The following is a 22,362-nucleotide window of genomic DNA, read 5'->3' as shown; positions in this document are numbered from 1 at the left end:
CAGCAGGCCCTTTTCAGGAACCACGTAACTAGTCCCCATCAAAGATGGACTGGTTAGGCCCTTCCCATTCCCACCAACATCTGTGTAGGAAACAGAATGAGGAAGAAGATGATAATATTGAAATCCCTTTTTCTGAGAGTGCATGGCATTTGACAGAAAGCACACAGCCGTTTCTCAGAAAAAGTAAAAACCAAAGGAGATGTGACAGCAACACAAGACAGCAACCACCACAGTCTTAGAAAATTTATGAAAACCAAATATAAAGCCTTAAAAATAGAATGTGGACCTGAAGCACAGCCTTTATAAGAAGCACCTGCCCTCTTTTAAAGGCTTGTAACAAAATTCATATAAATGGGTTAATAAATCTGATATCGTGGTGGATCTGAAGTCATATCAGTGCTAGCAAAGTGACAAAATTGCCTCTCACATTATCAACTTACCCGCAAGAGTGGCATATTTCGTACAACTGATAAGCCTACATGAACACGTCATAATCACCCAAAGCCCATAGTTTACCTTAGGGTTCACTTTTGGTGTTGTACATTCTGTGGGTTTACACAAATGTATCCATCATTGTAGTATCATACGGATTAGTTTCACTGCCCTCAAAATCCTTTGTGTTCTGCCTATTCATCTTTCCCACTCCCCTCAAACTGGCAAATGCTGGTTTTTTACTGTCTACATTTTGCCCTTTCCATAACGTCGTGTAGTTGAAGTCAGACAGTATATAGCCTTTTCAGATTGGCTTCTTTCACTTAGAAACATGCATTTAAGGTCTTTTCATGGCTTGATAGTTCATTTCTTTTTAGCACTGAATAATATTCCTTTGTTTGAATGTACTGCTGTTTATTTATCCATTCACCTATTGAAGGACATCTTGGCTGCTGCCAAGTTTTGGAAATTATGAATAAAGCTGCTATAAATATCAGTGTGCAGATTTTTGCTTGGATGTTAGTTTTCAGCTCCTTTGGATAAATACCCAAGAACATCACTGCTGGATCGTATGGCAAGAATATATTTAGTTTCGTAAGAAACTGTCAAAGTGCTTTATTGAAATGTCCATGGATACACTTTCACTTCCCAACAAAGTTTACTGCACTCTTTTGCTAAATATCTGAGCCCCAGATAGTTCAAAGTATGCACAGTCACAATAGGTGACCCTCCCAACAGCTCAGCTCACACCTGCCTGCTGTGACCATGAACCTGAGCCTGCATGTGTTCCTGTCCTGTGTCCTGCTGTGCCACATATCTCCCCTACTCACACACATGCTCTATCCTCTTATGGGATTTCACTTACAAAAGTACAAAGATAAAATTATTAAGATTACAAGACAGTGATAACAAAGCATTAAACCAAGGGCAGGGTTCCTCCTGCAACTGCACAGGGCACATGCCCAAGATTCTGGCCTTGCTCCCAGCTTCACTAGACTCTGCCCATTTGTCTCCCTCTTAATTTTCAGGGTTCCACTCCTATCAAAGCCCTTTCATTAACATAAAAGACAGTGCAGCTTGGAATTCGATTTGCACTGTAATATTTCTACAATCAAGTTCAAATTTCAGGTTTGGTTGTCAGAAGTCGTTGTCTCTGGCTACAATAGACAAGGGTTTCTATTAGGGTGGTCCTGAAGAAGCAGCTTTCTTCTCTCTTTGCCAAACTGCGAATGATGTTACAAAATCATTAGTAATAGATTTATTCAAAATGCAAGGAAGAGCTATGGATTTTAATGGAACAGAATGAAAATTTCCAGGAGCACTTCCATAGCAGGTGCTATTTAGAAATGACATAAATGGATATTTTGGTCAGTGATGTATGTAAATACATTATACAAATTGATCAATAGAAATCATTTCAATTTTGTCATTCTGAAGAGTCTTCTATATCAGGCAGCTCAAAGTTTAAGATCTGATGTTACCCCAACTTCACTAATTTAGTAATAATGTGAGCTCAAGCTAGTCACTTATGCTCCACAATCCTCACTTTATTCATGCATAAAATGAGAGAAACTACTTATTTACAGGGTATTATCAGTACTGAAATATATAGTATTTGTAATAAGCTAAATAGCGTGGTTGACTCTCAAAAAAATATTTCTGTCTATTTTTTATTTCCAAGAGTGGAAAAGCTAAATCCAATTTTTGAAAAACATTACACGTGCTCTCATTCCTTTTCCTTGAAAGTTGAACCATCTGTGGTTAACTGAAAAACTAAGTTATCTCTTTCTATTTGTTGACCACTGTAGCCTTTTTTTTTTCACCTTCTCAAACGTTTTCAATTAGAGAAACTTACATATAATTTACAAACTATCTGCCAGTGCTTATGTTTTAACAGGGCATTCGATATTAGCATCTTTATCAGTTGCTTCAATTGGCCCATATTAGACCTTTTTATCTGCAAACAGATTTCTGGGAAGAAAAAGGGCCAAAAAAACCTCCAAATGAAATGACAGTCCTGAAGGGTTTAATTTTAGGAGGAAAAAAAGTACCAGAACATGAATCTGAAAGCCCAAGGGTATGCAAATTCTACTGTGGAGGCAACATACCCACTCCATGGAAGGGGTGGGGCTGCAGGCCCAGCTAGGTACAGGCTGCAGATCACCTGGGAGCACTGTGCCCACTGCACACAGGTAGGTGGCTGAGTCTTCCAGTTGGGAGGATGTGAGGAGTAGGGTTCTATACAGTTCCTTAGAATTCATTGTGCAGTTTAATCTTCCATTCTGCTTCATCCCCGAAGCTATGAAAAATGGATTGATGAGGCCGCCCTCAGGATTCTGTCTGAACCACTGCACACTGCACACCGTGGTAGAAAAATTGAACCTCAGAGTAGAGCTGGTTGCCTCCTGGAGGCTCAGGGCTGAAGGACTCTTCTGCACCTTGACCCCTTGCATCCCTGCTTGGAAAGAGAAAACCAACACAAATCATGTCCCTGGGGAGTCATAGATGCAGTTTCTAAATGTGTAAAATATCCCCAGAAACACCCATGAGGATGTAGGACCATCTAGGAGCTCTGAGTCTACTCTCCTTCCTCTCCCTCCCCCTGTCAGCTGTGGAACACTCCCCAGTCCCCCCTGTCAGATGGCCCCAACTCACAGCAAACCTGAACCAGCAGAACTCCCAAGTGTCTCTTCGTGACTCTTTGCTCAGTTGCTGAGGTGCCTTTGCCCTGCGTTGGAGAGTGTCAAGTCTTGGATTCAGACAGATTTTGTTCTCACAGTCAATATGTTCCACTAGAATCACTGAGCACCAGTCACATCTGAGCTCTGTCCTTCAATGAACAGGAAACTCCATCCAGTGTCCTAGTGAGACTGCCCCGTGATCTCTCCAAAAGTGTGGGCTCAATAGTGCAGGGAAGTAAGAGCAATATTTCCAATATATGAAGTTGTAAAGTGCTTTTTTCTTAAAATGCTTTATGTAGGAGAAGTTTCTGGGTTACTGCATGAGGAAGAGGGGATCATGCTTCCAAAAAGAATCAGTGTCTCCATTGGGTTGAATAGTGTTGAAGAATCATGAAGCCTTTAAGTTGAGCCTAAGAAGAGTGACCCCATTTCCCAAATTGCAAGTTTGACATAGAATTAAGAATACAGTTATATGAAAATTCTGATAAAGGAACCCAATCTAACAGCATGCATTGTGATTTGAAGAAGAAAATATATTTTCTTGAAATCAAGAGAGTTCTAGAAACCCAAAACATACAGTCACTATCTGCATAGAAAGTATCCCAAAAAGAGTTCAGTTAGTGAAAAATAAGCTATGTGTATAATGTCCACTCATTTCATCTCCACCTCTCTCCTTCTCTTGTCCAGACCAACACAGTTGATTCTGATCAAGCCACACATTGCTGGACAAGTTAAACATTGTCCTTTTCCTTTCCTTTTTCTATTCATTTTTCTTATTTTTCTATCTTTTCTTTTTTTCTCCTCTTTATTCTTGTTCTTTCTACTTTCAGGTTAAATATATGAAAAGGTAGGATATCGCAGGTCTTGGAATAATTTCTAGATCCACGGATTTGGGGAAATTTGTCATAAAATTAAAAAACGGAAAACAGGTAATGGAGATGTTTTCTGGTGATCTTCCATGCTCACAAAGCCCAGTTAGATTCTTATTCCCACACCTCTGCTCAGAGACCCATCCTCGCAATGGATTTATAGTTATGGGCCCAGCTCTCTGAGGTTTATATAGAACGACAGAACTGAAAACCAGAAATAAATTTACACAAACACTGTTTCCCCTCTCCCCACCTTTGCCATCTATAGTTTAAATGGGTCACATGCTCTCTGGTCTCCTCTTTGACTGTTCAACCCTGTGGGACCTTCCGTAAAGTCTTCCTTTCCTGTAAAGCCTAGAGTGCCCCCTAGTGGACTGAAACCATCAACAAAGACCACTTGAGACCAACCAACTCAGCAGGCACACAACCCCAGCAACATTCACTGTGTCTCCTGATGAAAGGAAACGCAGATGGTCAGGAAACAAAATACATGATTAGGTTACATGGAGGTTAAAAATGAACCAATTTCTACTTTTAGAATGTGATTTGGTGGAAATTAATTTTTCAAAATGATTTGGCCATTCTCATCTTGTGCTATTTGATTTCTTTTATTTAGTTCAAAATAAATTCATAAACATTTGCTGAAGTCTTACCATTAAGGGGGAAGTTACTACGTCTTCAGAATATATAAAAAGAATGACACAATAGTTAACAGTCTACTGGGAAAGACAAAATTACACATAACTATAATAAAGTTAAAAAGTGGGACCCCCAGGGGCTGGCCCCGTGGCCCAGTGGTTAGGTTTGCGCGCTCCGCTGCAGGCGGCCCAGTGTTTCGTTAGTTCGAATCCTGGGCGCGGACATGGCACTGCTCATCGATCCACGCTGAGGCAGCGTCCCACATGCCACAACTAGAAGGACCCACAACGAAGAATACACAACTATGTACCGGGGGGCTTTGGGGAGAAAAAGGAAAAAATAAAATCTTTAAAAAAAAAAAAAAGTGGGACCCCCAAATGAGTGAGAACTGAAAGTTGTATGATTTCAGAGGGGAGAGAAATACTTACACGTGGGGTGGTTAGACAAAATCTTTTGAAGAGGCTGTCACTTCCTCCTTTCCCTCTCTTTTGGGGAGAAGAATAGAGGACAATACAGACAAATCTTTATGATTGATTTTATGGATTTTTATTAATTTTAACAGTAGAAGGAATTTGTGAATGCATGAATTACTAAAATAAAGACTTTACATACAGACTAAAATCTCCTTTGACTACCACTCCTAATTTAATCTTTTCATCACTGATCAACTTGGAGTTGATACATCCCGTTGTTTTACTATAGATTTTTATGTATACGAAAAATATGAATCAATAAAAATTATATAGCATTTTATCTATAGATTTTCATTTAATACAAAATGATACATATGTGCATACCTTTCTGTTACTTACTTTATATACTCAATAATCAATCTTGTAAGTCCTATTGTATTAACACTTAAAGGCCCCCCTGTTCCTCTGTATTCCGTATTATGGTTATACTACTGTTCATACAGCCCTTCCTCTATTGATAAACACTGAAGATGTCAATTATTTTATCTATGAAATACAACACTGCAATAAATAATTTTGAGCATTCCTGTTTATTCACACATGCACATTTCTCTAGGAGCAGAGACAAGGAAGAAGTGAAGGGACAAGCCATGAGGCTAGTAGATGAAAATCACTCCAGGCAAGAGGAAGATCAGGGACAAAGGCTCTGAGGAAGAATGCAGTTTATTCATGTTCTGATTATTGTGGGGTTTTTAAATTCTTTTCCTTGATGTGCATTGGAATTGTAGTTTATCAGCTCATTTGATAAATTTTCTTTGAAACTACTATCCTGACATATAACTGGTGTGCAATCGCTCTAACCAGCCACTGAGTTAATTCTAAAGATAGTAAATCAGTAAGAGAATAAATGCACACAAGGAGAGGGATTGGTATATACAAGGGGAAATGTTAGACAATAGCATCGAGCATAGAGGAATATATGGTTAGGTATATATGAAATTTAAGGATATTTTTCATAAGAATGGAAATACATTGTACAGTTTATAAATAGGCAGGAAGAAAAAGGAAGACTTTATCAATGCAACAGAAGACAGACTAGAAAAGAAAAGAAAGAAAACAAGAGTATATGGAGCAAAATCGAAAAATTAGAAATGACTCCAAATAGTGACAATGAAAAGCTAGAAATGATCAGAGAGAAATAACTGATATAGAATGAAAAGAAATATATATAATGTATGCTAACGTATTTCTATGATAATAAGAGATTGAAATAAAATCAGACTTATGTTAGAAAAAATAAATGAGTCCAAATATATCAGTAATCAAAACATATATAAAGACACATTTGATTGAATCAAAATAAAAAATCTTACCACATACTGCTTAAGAGACAAACCTAAAAGGAAACAACCAAGAAAGCTGAGCACATAGGACAGGAAGGAATTCTTCCCGCTGCCCCTTTATGCAAAGGCTGAAGTCCCCTCCCTCACTCACTAACCCACCACACTCATTGAACAGATACCTCAAAGGAAGGTCAATTCTGCTGAAAGGTCAGTAAAGGAGTCCCAGAGAATACCACATTAGTGAACTAAATTAACTTCTGCAAAAGTGAGATCTAATTAAACCAGAGAACAAGGCAGAAAAGTTTTTAAGAAAATAATATTTATCCAGAAAAGACTATAGGAAAAAGGGAAAACTGGATAGATGAAATACCAAGAATAAATTAAGATTTACTTACAGAAAAGGATGAAACTAAAATTGAGGCCATCCCATACTCTGATATAGTAGAGGATAAAGAAGTCAAGTGTGAATAACAGCTTTTATGAATGACTTCTAAATGCATATTTCAAGGTCCTCTAAAAATACATCAAGAGAAAATGGGAAACTTTTTCATCAAAATTATATATAATCATTTTATGCACTAGAAATGAGGGGAAAATTTAATCAAGGGTGATCTCAAATGTCTTGTTTATGAACTTCACATTTATTTACTTAGAGGGTTGTTATTGGGGGAATTGTGCTCCCCAAAATTCATATGTTGACCCCACTACCTCAGAAATTGATTATATTTAGAGACAGGGCCTTTAAAAAAGTATTAAGGTAAAATGAGGTTACATGGGTAGGTCTTAATCCAATTTGACTGGTGCGCTTACAAGAAGAGGAAATTTGGACGCAGATATGCATGGCATAGAGGAAAGGCAATGTGGCGACGGTGAGAAGGTGGCCATCTACAAGCCAAGGAAAGGATGTGAAAAAAACTAACCCTGCCAACACCTTCATCTTGGACTTGGATTCCAGACTGTGAGAAAAGTGTTTTCTGTTATTGAAGCCACCCAGTCTATGGCGTTTTGTTATGACAGCCATAGAAAACTAACACAAAGGTCGATTTTAATATCCTGTTATATGAAACACGTCACAAAAAGCAATTCGAAGTCATCACGAGACATAGAACATATTCCGGCAATCTATCTTTAATGCTCATGTTTTAGTGCATTTGTCTACTAAATAAAAATTTCCTTGTCTTAGATATCCCCATAGGAATTATATATGGAGGTCTGATTATCAAAACGACTTTGTTGATGTGCTAAAAAGATTGGAAACGTGTATTGAATGTGTTGGGTATTTGATACTAGGCAATAAAATAATGAAATTTTCTTCATAAGTTACCAAATAAGCTTTCCAATATTTTAATATTCTTTTATGGCCAATCTCTCTAAATCTTAAACTAAAAAAATCTCTGGAATAACTAATTATAAAGGATTATAGCTACATGGCTTATAGATCTTTAGAACTTTTCCCAACAATTGTCTACAAAATTTTATAGTAACTGTATGTCACTGACAAAGTAAAAACAAATACATCAAAGTGTTAAGACGTATGATTTATATTAAAACTTTTTCCACATAGACAATAGGGTATCAAGTACGTGTGCCATTCAAATTAAGCTTTAATTCTAAGGAGAGTGAATTTTCCTACTCAAAAAAGCAAATTCCAGGAGTGGTCAGCTTGCATTGTAAGAGAAGGCTACAACAGACAAAACTACACTTCAGCTGTCCATCTTGATCCATACCTGAACTTTGCTAAATAGCATAGAACATATCAGATGTTGGGTTTTTACTGTCAAAAATTTGTGGCATGTTAACTAACACAATTAATGTTAAATATGGGTCTTTAAACACAGGTATTTAAGGCATGTACTTTGGCTAAAATATATTAGAGACACACCCTCCTCTTGCATGAGCAGGATATAAGGATGTAGGGCAGCCTGTGCCTTGTACATTTATGCATGCTACCAAAGATTCATCCCTAAATATCCTGTGTCTACGCAGTGGTGGATACAGCTGAATAGATTAACAAATTGTGATATTCATATAATAGGATACACACTAAAAGAAAGTAATAAGTGACTGATAGACAGGAGAACACGGATGAATCATGTTGAGTGGAAGAAACCACGAACAAAAGAGTACCTGTCATATGATTCCATTGATTTGAAGTTCTAAACCAGTTAAAATAAATCTAAGGTAATAGCAGTAAGAATACCCATTGTCTTCAGGAGGCACTTGGCTGGAAAGGGACATGTGCAATCTACTCCAGTGATAAAAGTATTCTGCCTTCAGATTGTTTTAAAATTGTCTTTGCCTTCCCATTCCATTTTAAAGACATAAAAATTCAGAAGTAAGGGTGCATTAAGGGAGGTGTGTGCAAGAAAGATGACTTAGAATTAGAATCTTCACACATTTTCATTAGAATGAATGCTTATTCTTGTTTTAACTTAAAGTATCTTTAAAAATTGATTACAATTTGTCTCTGTGGTATAACGAAATTTTGTGTCAAATATGTGAAAAATAAAAATTACATTCAGTGATATAATAGCTCATATCATATTTCCAAACTCCTCTTAATATAATTTTTATCATAAGCTGTTCCTTATAATTATATAATAATCATATAAATAAATAAAACAATAAATAACTGGCTCTAGAAGAATGACAAATGATTACTGTAAACTTAGACAGTGAACACAATGGCAGCTGCTGTTCCAGATGTGGGTTCATTGCTGGAGTAAATCAACAAATTCCTTGATGTTTGATTTGAGTATTGATATAGAAAATCATTTTTCCCCCTATATACCTGTTAGCAGAGACTAACTGAAGCATATATTTTCCCCATCTGGAAGCGCCAACAATATACCTTTATTGTTTCACCTCAGGGATATATCTACTCTCCAACCCTGTCCTATTCTATTCCACCAGGAATTGATTGCCTCTCCCTTCCACAAGACATTACATGGATCCACTACCTGGTTGGACCAGCGGAGTATGAAATAGCAACTACTTTAGACACCTTGGTAAGACTCATATATGCCAGAGGGTGGGAAAGAAATCCCCCCAAAATTTAGGGGTTTACTTCTTCAATGAACTTTCTTGGGTTTCCATGGTCTGGGTCAAGTTGGTTTCTTCCAAGGTGAAGGTCAAGATGCTACATCTTGTCCCTCCTACCATTAACAAAGAGTAACAATGCCCAGTATGCCTCATTGGATTTTGGAGGCAACATATACTTTCTTCAGGTATTTTGTGATAGCCTAGGCCTATTAACTTAGTAATCTAAAAGGCTTCCAATTTTGAACAGGGCCTGAAAAAGTGAGAGTTCTGGTACAGGTCCAAGCTGCTATGCAAGCTTCCCTCTACTTTGGTCACAGGACACAGTCAATCAATGATGCTTAATGTGTCTATTGACCCTTGGCAGGTAGGCCTCTTAGGTGAATTATGGAGGAGACCTTTAGGATCTTGGATCAAAGCCATATCATACTCTGCAGGTATGCTCCTTTTGAGAAGCAGCTCTTGACCTTTTACTGGGACTTAGTAGAAACGAGGTATTTGACCATGGACCACCAAGTTACCATGTGACCTGAAATGCCCATCGTGAAGTGGATGTGGCTTGACCCACGAAACCATAAATTTGGGTATGCATAACAGTGGGAGTGGTATGTATGAGATCAGGCTTGAGCATTACTTGAAGGAACATGTCAATGGCATTAGTGATTGACTCAGATTACCATGGCTCCTAATTCTGCTACATTGTCTCATCTTTTTCAGCTTGCACCTAAAGCCTCATCAAGAGTTTCTTATGACTAATTGACTGAGGAAAAAATATTAGGCCTGGTTTATAGACTGTTTTACACAGCATGCTGGCACCACCCAAAAGTGAACTTCTGTAATACTATAGTCCCACTCATGGGTGGGCTTGAAGGACAGTCATGGATGGAAATGTTACTTGTATTGAATGCAATTGGATAACTGATGACATAGAAATCTGGGGAAGAAATGTATGGATAGAGGTCTCAGAATGGTTATAGAGTGTAAAAATATTTGTGTCCTATGTGAACTCTCACCAAAAAGCAACCTTAGCAGAAGAGGATCTTAATATTTAGGTGGACGGGATGATCTGTTTTATAGATGTTGACCTCTTTTACCAGACACCCTTGTCCTTGCCCAGTGGATTGGCAGACTAAGTGGTATGGAAAAGGGTTATGTGTGAGCTCAAGAACATAGACTTCCACTAATCAAGGCTTATTGGGCTACAGGCACTATTGTGTGTTCAATCTGCCAAGAACAGAGATTATGATTGCACTCCTTATTTCCCATCTGTGGCATCCATGGAAATGGACCACTCACATCTCCTTCTGGAGAAACTACACAGGGATGTATTTGACTGAAAGCTTCATGTAACATCCCTCTGGATCTACCATTGCATTTGCACTGGGACCTCAAAGTGAAAGGTGCTCCTAGCCAATGATTGAGTGCTAAGGTTCTTCATTCTAGGCCATTCCTGCAGCATGCAGGACTCCTCTAATGGGCCACTTTGACACACATACTCTCGATCATCCTGGTGGAAACCTTCCTAGAACCATGCTGCAGACTGAGAATCTTTGTGTCCAATGTTCCTTACTTACTCCTCTCTTTTTACAGGAGTCAGATCTGTATCACAGTCTGAAAGTCCTCCCTGTCTACTCTAGATCTTATCCCTTCTCTATAGATATTTCCTCTGATAAACCTCTTGTATGTGTAATCGGTCTTGGCATATTTTTTAGATGAATCAAAATGATACAGTTAGTATCAAGAATTGTCAGAGAAAACAAATGAGGATTGGAACTGACTTATCACCCCACAAACAAAGGGGAGCTAATCCCTAGTGACAATTGGAGGTTAAATAGTCCCTAACACAATGTGGGGGTCCAATTGCTGAAGATTTCACAAATGTTTATGGTGGTGAGGAAGACCTGGTAGAAGAAAATCCCCTTGCAGGTGCAATGATTCAGGCATTTAAAAGTATGGGATGAACAATGCCTACAAGGAGAACAAGTTCACTGGTTATTGGTAATTGTATTCAAACCCTGAAAAGGGATATGACAAACTGAGAGGCAGAGAATGTCTTTGATAGCTTACAAAGAGGCCCTTGTCTCCTACAGAGGAAGGCAGACCCAGCTGAGAAGACAAGATTGGATAAAGTTTTAGCCCTTCAGATGAGTTTAAATACTCAACCAAGGAAGATCTGTTATGATACAGTAACAGGGCCCTGATTGGGAAAATCTGGCAAACATGGGATGGAGATATCTGGATGGATGCCCCTGTGGATTTTTACTCCGAACCCTTATGAGCTAGGCTTTTGGACCTTCTAAGTCACAAAATTGAATGAGCCTAGTACCCGTCCATCATAAAATGTAAATAATACACATGGAATTGAACTCAAGTTGAACCAGAGTTCATAAGTAAATTGTGTAAGCAGGTAGCCCAGAACGTCCAGGGCATGCATCACGATTGCACCAGTGTCCCTTCCATATCTTTCATCTGTGGCCATATTGGGCAGGCCATATGACTAGCTGAAGAAGGAAGAAAAAGCTTTAGCTGTATTTATAGATAGATTGTCTTGCTGCGTGTGTTCAAGCCAAAAATGTACGGCAAGTGCATTACATCACTATATTCAGTGATGTTCTTGAGAGACAGTGGAGAGAGAAAATCTTCCCAGAAACTGTCAGTAGTGCACTGATAATCCACATTTTGTGTGGAAGGAAAAGTGGCCTGAGGTCAAAACATATATATATTCCTGGATAGTTACCAGTGACTGGCTGGTCATGGACCTTGAAGGAAAAGCGTTGGAAGATTAAAGTCAAGGATGTGTGGAGTACAGGCATGTGGATGGACATATGGAAGTGGACTGTGAATGTGGAGATTTTTCTGTCTCATCTTAACACCCACCAGAAATTATCTGCCATAGAAGTGGCACAAAATAAGTAGTAAAATGACTTCAGCACTGAATAACCAAGTAGACAAAATTACTCCATCAATTGATACTGACTTACCTTCCTCATCAACCCACTGGAACTGCCATGATGAGAACATGAATAGCATGTATATGTCATGAATGACTATGGAGGCTATGCATGGGTCCAACAGCATGGGCTCTCACTTACCAAGACCGATATAACCATTGCCACCTCTGCATTTCCAGCCTCCCAGCAACAGAGATCAATGCTGAATCCTGATATGACACAATTGCCCCACTACATCACCAACCACTTGGAGACAAATCAACTAAAGAGGCCTCCTTTCTTCATGGAAGTGTCAATGGTTCATTGTTACAGGATTAGATACCCATTCCAGTATGGGTTTGCCTTTTCTGCCTGCAGAGCCTCAGCCAAACTTACTGAAAGTTTGGCCTTGTGGAAAACCTGGTCCACAAACATAGAATCCCACATAAATTAGCATCCAACAAGTGGATTTGCTTCAGAGCAAAGGAGGTGCAAGAGGTGCAGGGCCTATGACTATGGTTGAATCAGATACCACACTCTCTGGAAGCAGCCAATTTCATAGAGTGCTGGAATGGCCTACTAAAGCTGAAAAGATAACCAAAGGCAATACTTCACAAAGATAGGGTGCTCTCTTTCTAGATGCAGCACATGCATTAAATCAGAGACCTTTGTGGTCCTGTGCCCCGAGTAGGAAGAATACGTAGGTCTGGGAAACACAAGATAGAAGGAGGAGTGGCCTCACTTTCACTCCGATGATCAATGAATGATTTTGTGCTTCCCGTTTCCACAACTTTGGACGCTGCAGAATCGGAAGTCCTTGTTCCCCAGAATAGATGCTTTCTTGCCAGGGAACACAACAAGGGTCCCATAAAACTGGAAGTCACAGCTGATGTGCAACAAGCCATCTTGAACTTAGATGCCATAAAACAACACTTTATTATTATCTCTTAAAGTTCTGTGGGTTGAGTGGGTTCAGCTGTGTGGTTCTTGCTCCGTGGCAGGGAGGTCTCTCGTGGGTTTATGTCAGATGTTAGCAGGATTGAAGTCATCTGAAGGCTCAGGTAAGCATGACATCCTCTATGCATTCTTTGCTCACATGATGGAGCTTGGGATGGGGTGGCTGGAACAGCTGAGAGTTGACTAGGCATCTCCTTCTCCATTTGGCTTGCCTGGGCTTCTTCCCAGCATGGTGGTAGAGTAGTAAAACAGCTTACAGCACAGTTGCCTTCTCCCAGGGCAAGTATTCCAAGAGACCGACAGAGAAACTGCAAAGCTGCTGCAGACAGAGTGTCAGAAGTCACATAAAATCACTTCTACCACATTCTCCTGGTTACAGTCAATCTCAGAACCACTCCAGATTCAAGGGGAGGGGCCCACATTATTTTGAATACTGAGAGGTATGAGTCATTGGAGAGCCATCTTTGGAGATGAGTTGTCATAGTTGCCTTGAATACTTTCAGAATAGAGAGATTCTTGCATTAATAACTATTCTCCTTACTAATAAATATTTATGAGGAACCCAATATGTGTGCAGAGTCTTAATGTAAGTAGAAGAAATAGAGAAGACATTATGCCTATGCGCTATGTTTGTACATTCTACTGTGAAATGTTCATGTTTACACTGAAGCTAAGAGCAGGCTGGGAATCCCAGAAGTGAGAGTTAATGTGCTAGTCCTGATGGACAACGTGCGTATCATAGCTCTCTGAGGTGAAATAGATAGATTGATAATGGGCTTCCGAATGTAGTTTTATCAACAATAAAATAATTGAATACTTTCCTAGATCAAAATTTTCACAACCTAGTGATCCTTAATCTGGTAACAAAATCATTCCTCATGAAACTTTCTTATTTCAAAGAATGGTTGATGAGGATACATTGACATAAGTGTGAGAAACTATAAACTTGTAAACTATAAACAGTGATACAATAAAAGGCAGATTTTAAGTTTTCAAAAAGAACTCATGATAAATGTGATATAAACATTTGTTGAATAAATTAATTAGAAGATAAAAGAGATTCTTGAAACAGATTTAATACATAGTTAGCTGATCTGTTGCTCCTTTTTAAGTTATAATATTATTGCTTACTCAGCCTTGTTATACTTGATAATTCTTGGAGTTTTGAGTCTTAATCCTTTTTTTATCCCAGATCTATGGCTTGATGAGAACAAAAGCAGAAGAAGGGGAAATGAAAGTCAGAGAGACAGTGTTGCATCTAGGTGATAAAATCATTTATTTACTTATACATATGTCAGATCTTTATTTCATTTGTTGAATAATTCAGACAAAGCCCTGGGCTACTGGATGCTCATATTCTGGTGGAAAGACAGACAAGAAATACACCACATCTGGGGCTGGCCCCGTGGACGAGTGGTTAAGTTCGCTCTCTCCGCTGCAGGTGGCCCAGTGTTTCGTTGGTTCGAATCCTGGGCGCGGACATGGCACTGCTCATCAGACCACGCTGAGGCAGCGTCCCATGTGCCACAACTAGAAGGACCCACAACGAAGAATATACAACTATGTACTGGGGGGCTTTGGGGAGAAAAAGGAAAAAAATAAAAATCTTTAAAAAAAAAAATACACCACATCAACAAATATATAATATAATCTCTGCTAGTGATAATTAGCTTGAGAAAAATGAGACAGGATAAGGCGAAAGAGAGACAAGTTGAGTGAGTACTAACTATATAGGATTGAAGGAAAGACCTCTCAATGAGGGGGCATTTGAGCAGTGACCTTAAGGATGTGATGAAGTGAGGCATCCGGGGCAAGATTATTCAACTATAAAGACCCAGGGATGGAAGCTTGCTTGGGACATTCAAAGAACATCTAGACTATTCTGGCGGTAAGTGTGACCACAACAGAGTGAGAAAGGTGAAGAAAGATAAGAAATATTCAGTAAACTGGAGAGTCTTCTATTTGTCATGTTCTGTGTAATGCTGGGGATATTAAGGTGAATAAAACCTAATCCTTGCCCTCGAGGAAGAGTATCCTAAAGGAGGCAGGCACTGTAATACAAAGAGAAAATTGCTATTGTGGAGGTGTGTGCAAAGTTCAAAGGGAGCCAGAGGAGAGAGACCTTAAGTTTGCCTGAAAGATCAAGGAAGGCTGCAGAGAGGAGATGTCAGGGAACCATGAGGTGGAGGTGGTGACAAGGTTGGAAATTCCAAGCAAAGGGAAGATCAAAGGGAAGGAAAGAGGGGTGATAACTTATGATATTTCCTGTGTTTAGTAGTTTGGTATTTCTAGAAGGTCAGTGCTGATGAGAGATGTGCCAGGAGATGAGGTTGGATTGGTAGCTTAAGGTGCTTCATATGTGGGCTTGCATCATGCCAAGTCTGGAGAATATTAAGTGAAGTAAAATAATTAAATTTTCCTTTTATGCAGAGCCATGTGGCAAGGCAGTATCATTAACTAAGACAAGAATTACAGAGGTAGATGGGCTTGGAGTAGGGGAGATGAAGTGATGATGGGTTTTAGGCTTGTACACTTTAGATTACCCAAGGGTCATCTGACCAAAAGGCAGTTGGATATATATAGGTTGGGGGCAAAATCAAGGTTAGAGGCAGAGTCGTAACTAGCATGTAAGTACTGCAATCATGTTGTGAGCAACATAATAGACTAAGGTTGGGGCCAGAAAAACAGCAGCATTTAAAGCAGGAAAGAGAGGAGAGTTGACTCTATAGGAATGGTCATAGTATCACTGACCACACTGCGTTATTTTCATTGACAAGCCTAACTTCCCAAATAGACTGTGAACTTCTTGAAGGAAATAATTTTAGTTCATCTTTGTTGTGCTTGTATTCCTAGCAACTGTCCTAGTGCCTGGCAGATGGGATACTTTGTATGTATATTCAAATGAATGAATGAATGAATAATTAATTAATCAAAAGACTCTATGGCTTGACATTTCTCCCTGGTGCATTCGTTATGTACTGTGGTCATGTCACAGCAGCAGTTCTTGTATCATGTTATTTTTGTTACTTTTTTATTATACAAGGAGTACACATTTATTGAAGAAGCATTGGAAAAAAGCAAAGCTAAAAATATTACTCTGAATTCCACTACCAGGAATAATTATTGTTAAGATTTCACATCAATCTTTTTAGATCACCACCATTAAGAGAAATACAATGTAAGCTACACACATAATTTTAAATTTTTTAGTAGCCACATTAAAATAAAGAATAAGGGCTGCCACTATAAGTTTTTAAAATAACCTTTTTATTTTAGAATAGTTTTGGATTTACAGAAAAGTTGTGAAGATAGTACATATACACATAGTTTCCATATACCGCACACCCATTTCCCTTCTTATTAGCATCTTACAATGCCACATTTGCCACATTTGATAAATCAATACCGATACATTGTTATTAACTAAAGTTCATATTTTGTTAGATTTACTTAGATGTTACTTAACATCCTTCTGCTTCAGAACCCCACCTAGGGATCCCATCACATTACACTTTGTCATCACGTCTCCTTAGGCTCCTCTTGGCTGTGACTATTTCTCAGACATTTCTTGTTTTTGATGACCTTGACTGCTTTGAGGAGAACTAGTCAGGTATTTGGTAGAATGTCCCTCAGTTGAGGTTTCTCTGATGATATCCTCATGATTAGGCTGAAGTTATGCGTTTGGGGGAAGAAGACCACAGAGGTAGGGTGCCATTTCTTATCACATCATATCAAGGGGACATGCAATCAACATGACAGCTCTCTTGATGTTGGCTGTGGTCATCTAGCTGAGGTAATGTTTGTCAGATTTCTTCACCGTCAGGCTACTCTTTTTTCACCCTTTCATACTGTGCTTTTTCGAAAGAATTCACTACATGCAGCCCACGCTTAAGGACTAGGGGTTTATGCGCCACTTCCTTGAGCATAGAGTGTCTACATATATTATTTAGAATTATTCAGTATGGAAGATTTGTCTATTCTCTCTTATTTTCTTATTCAATAATTTATTTATATCAGTGACTCATGGATATTTATTTTATACTTTGGGTTATTACTCAATACTACTGCTTTATTTTATTGCTCAAATTATTCAAGCTTTGGTCACAGGGAGCTTTTTCAGTTGGCTCCCATGTCTCTTTGACACAGTTCCATCATTTTTTTTTTTTTTTTGAACTCTATAGGTTGCTCCAGGCTTATCTTGCAGATTCCCTGCCCCAGCACTAGAACCAGCCATTTCTCCAAGGAGCTCTGGTTGGAAAATGGAATGGTAAACCAAGGTATGGGATTTAGGCATGCTTATTGCTCCCAGAGTACCGCCAAAAGTATCCAGGGAGAGAAAGATGCGAAATCAGTTTTGAAAGACGGTGAGCTTACAAGGGTAGAAATGAGGAGGAAACACATTGCAAGAGAAGCAGATAGCAGGAGTAGAATTTTGGAAGTAGAAAAAGCACAGTCTCACAGGGAATCCTGAGTTTGAGCAGGCAAGATATTGTGGAGGGACACTTTAGGGCGACTAATCTGGCAGCATTAAGTGAGGTGAACCTGACCAGGAAAAGTATGAAAGGGGAGAGAACAGCAAAATGCCCAGTGTAGTAACACAGGTACAAGTGTTAAATTTGTCCCTCCTCCTTATCACACTGGGTGATGTGGGAAAAAAGAGCTGAACTTCTCTAATCTGAACAGTCTGAGGAGTTATGCTCTTTCTGAACTGCAATAAGCCAAAAATTTAAAAGAGTAATTTTAAAGTATTTTGTTTGGTTAGTTCATTTTACCTAATGTTATTTTTATTAGAATTTTTAGTAAGCCCCCTTTTGATTGCAAGTGATAGAAAACCTGACTCGAAATAGCTTACGAAAAAAAGAAATTAATTGTGTTGCATTGTTGGTGTCCCAGTGATGTACAGGATTTGGGCTATCAATACCTTGGCTCCTCTGGCCCTCAGGTGGGATAACTTGAGGCAAGTGTTCACACTGGTTCCCAGAGATTCCCTGGCAGGATTAAGCTCCAGGTGCCCACAGTGGCAGCTGGCTTGATAACACTCTTTTTGGCTGACTTCCCTTCCTGTCACTCTCCTGTGCCCCCGCCATGCATTCTGGGATATTTCCCAACTAAACCACTTGCACCTGAATCCCTGTCTGCTTCTGGAGGGACCCAAGCTAAGGCAGCTGGAAAGTACAACTGAAAATTCCCAGGTAGAGCTCCTCTAATCACGTCAGGGGCCAGGGACTCAAACAATGTTCAGGGAACTCAGTTTCACTCTCTCTTTTTGGGATCATGCTCCTCCCTGTGGTGGGAAAAGGGCTGCCTGCAGCTCTAGGTTTACATCCTAGCCTCTTACATCCCCAACAGTATTCCAAATAGTTCCATATGAAGTTTTGCAATGTGGGCTTGGGTCATGTACCCATTCTTGAACCAATGATTGAGGTCAGAGAGATGAAGAATGTTAACTGGCCAGGGGTCTAAAGGAGGAATCAGCCTCATCCAAACCCAAACATTAGTAGGAGAAGGGGAGGCTTGGTCATCAAGAGAAATTCAAGGCATCGTCACCAAAAAACAGGGGATGGATGCTGTGCAGGCAGAAAAGACAGATGTAGGCCTCGATCAGCTATGCTATCATCCTTGGGCACCAGATGCAGAGATGAAAATGCTCTGGAGGTTGGGATCTTGTAACCACAACTCTTTCTTTGGTACCAAATGTGGGAAGATTGTTGCTAGAACATTCATTAACTTCCTCTCCAGACCCACCAATACAACTCACCATGCCTTCTGTCTACCCTCTTCCTGTCCTGTGGGTTGTTCTATGCTCCTAGAGCAGCTGGCTGGCTCCTGCTGAGCCCTGGGGGTTTTTGTAAGGCTCTTCCCATCACTAGCCTCACTGTGGGATCTTGTGCAACAGCACAGAAATAGACGGCTGAGTCTGTAAGCGTCAAGGCTGAGATGGTGAGCTTTAGGTTTGGTCTCTGAAACACCACAGAATAGCGTCCTCGCCTTGAATTTCTACTGTCAGAAAGTAGATAGATGATGTGAGGCATCTCTCCACTGGAAGCCTGTCGATACCAGTACATCACATAGTAAGCATAACTGACTGTGATTCTGCAGTCCAAGGTCACAGATTCTCCTTCTCTTTTATGCTCTTCTTTTTTAGGTTGATCAACACTCTGGGTATTGCTGGAATCTGTAGAAAAGAAGAAAAAATTGACTTATCTGATGACATTGCTTACAAGAAAGCCATCACAAATAGATAGGTTTTGACTCAGAAATAAAAGTGGACAAAAGCATGGTCTAATTCTATTCCAAATCTTTCCCAACCCTCCTTCCCCACGCCCTGGCTGGAGGGTTGGCAGGCTCCCTACCAAAGCAGACGAAGGCCAAGACTGTGCACAAGAGAGCAAGTGGTCCAGGCTGCATCCTTGGGGCTCTTCCCACTGGTGAAATGGCTCTTGTACTGCCTGCCACCTGACAGGCTTTTGTAATGTCACTAGAGCTGGGTGGCTCTGTGGTCTTGCTGTTGCAGAGCAACAGAGTGGGGTTTCTGCATATGCAAGCTTAGTCATGTCTCCTGCTGTCTGCGTTTGCACTCCTGCCTCTTTTCCTCCAGGTCTATTATTTTTCTTGAATAAATATATAACACGTAGTATATTTTTTAATTATGAAAGAAAACTTGCTCAATGTAGACATAACCAAAAAGTAGGAAGGAGATAATAAAAATCCAACTGTATCAAAACCAAGAGATGAATACTGTGAGTGATTTGTTGTGTTTCAGTATTTTTAATATAAATATCCATACTTAAAAGGAATTGGGATTATGTTGGAAATCGTTTTTTTGTTTAATGTTATGTATACCATCATATCATTCAATCGTAAGTGAAAATGTAATTTTTATAGCTTCATAACTACTCTGTTGTGTAAATGTACCTTAACTTGCTTAACCATCGTTTGACATTATTTTGTTTCCTATTTTGACTATTTTAAACAAGATTCAATGGACATTGTAAATATGTGTCTTTTCGTGTCTGATGATTTATTTGTACATTAACTAGTTTCTTTTAAAGGTTTTTTGTGAGGGAAAATTCAAACATCTACAAAAAATGAGAGAATAGTGTAATGAAACAACAGGTATCCGTCATCCAACTTCCACAATTATCAACTGATGGCCAACCTCATTAATCGACACCTCTACCACCCTACATATCTACACACCTCCCCCAATCCTGATAAGTTTGGAGCAAATCCCAAACATCATGGCGTTGTGTTATTTGGGAGACTCACAATGTCAGGTCCCTTTTTGTCTTTGTGTTTGTGCGTGAGTGTGTTGTTAGTCACTGATGATAAGCAATGACTGCATAGATCTACTGTTTGGTTGGGAGTTGGTTTGCAAAATGATATTTTAATTATATCGTTTCTATTTCATTTATTAGCTGAAATATTGCTCTAAAGATAATTATTTGCTTGTCAATTATTTGATCACTCTCTGAGGTTAGGTACAGGATTCCTTCCATTTATCAATTTCCAGAATAATGAGCTGGTTCTCCTGTAGGGTGACCACCATCCCTTTTGCCTGAGATGGAGACTTTCCCAGGACCTGAACCTTTCAGTGCTGAAACCTGGATGGTCCCAGGCAAACCCTCAGGCAAACCAGGATGAATCTCCAAAAGCAACTGAGGAGAATTCTTTTATGAACCCAGGGATTTAAACATACTTGATGTGTTTAAATCTCAGATTCATTATTTTGTCAATGTTGGAATTGTTCCATCTTCAGCCAGTGGGAATCTTTTCACGTGGACTCCTGAGTCTTTTTGACATGGGCTTGTCGTCTTTGATAGCTTCCTAGTTTTCTGGTATGACCAGATATTCTAGGCCTATTTCACACATTTCTTAACCCAGAAATGGAATCAGCCATCTACGATTAATGACTGTTGTGTTTTTTTCCTTTCTAGTCCTAATGTTTTTATTATTTTTCTGTACTTGTTAAGACGTTTAGTACAGTGAAAAATAGAAAGGATAATATTGTAAATCTTTGTCTTTTTTCAAGTTTTTAAGGGAATACTTTTAACAACTGTCTTTAAAAACAAATTCAAAGATTCCCTTTGTCAGATTAAGAAAGTTCCCTTTTCTTCCTAGTTTACTAAGAGGTTTTAATTGTAAATACATGTTAAACTTGACCAAATTGCTTTTCTGCATTTAGTGAGAGAATTTTAGAGTTAATATATTCATGTGATGTGTTGCACTGATATTAAACTTTCCTCATACTCCTGGGATAAATCCTAATTGATCATGGTGCATTAGTATTACTTTTTAATATTCAATGCTAATTTGACAGTATTTTTAGAAGCTGTCGTTGCTTTCTATAAGTGACATTGGTCTATAATTTTCATTGGTCATCTATTTTTGCTTGTTTGGGTTATTGTTGTCTTGGTCTCATACAATGTGTTAAGCAGCTCTCCTATTTTTATTATTCTCAGGACTTAGGTACAGTTTTTATAACATAAATTATTGGTCTCGGGTTTGATGTAACTTGCCTATAAAATTAAATGTGTGTATACAGTTTTAAATTTCTTTAATTTACACAAAAATTAAAAATTTCTAATTTTTCTTGTCAGTTTTGCTAGATTATAATTTTTTGAAAGTTTTACATTTTGTCAAAGCTTTCAAATTTATTTGTGTGAATTTATTGCTTTCATTTTCTTGTAATTATTTAAATTTTTACTGTCCTTATAGTTATCTTCTTTTACACAATATTTTTTGTGTCTTCTTTCTTTATTTCCTTGACAAATCTCATCAGAGATTTGCCGCTTTTCTAATTCTTTTCAAAGGACCATTTAAAATTGATCCTTTTGTATGCTTCTTTGTTTCTGTTTCATTAATTTTCACTCTTATTCTTACTATTCTCTTCTTCCTACTTTTGTTGTTTACTCTTAGTCCATTTTAAAACTTTTGTTCCTTTCCTTTTTTTTTTTGCTGTGCAAGATTCACTTGAGCTAACAACTGTTGCCAATCTTCCTCTTTTTGGTTGAGGAAGATTCGCTCTGAACTAACATGTCTGCCAATATTCCTCTATT

This window comes from Equus asinus, chromosome 2, assembly GCF_041296235.1.
Source record: "Equus asinus isolate D_3611 breed Donkey chromosome 2, EquAss-T2T_v2, whole genome shotgun sequence".
Lineage (NCBI taxonomy): Eukaryota > Metazoa > Chordata > Mammalia > Perissodactyla > Equidae > Equus > Equus asinus.
The sequence above is the reverse complement of the archived record's forward strand: the minus strand, read 5'-3'. Positions refer to the sequence as shown.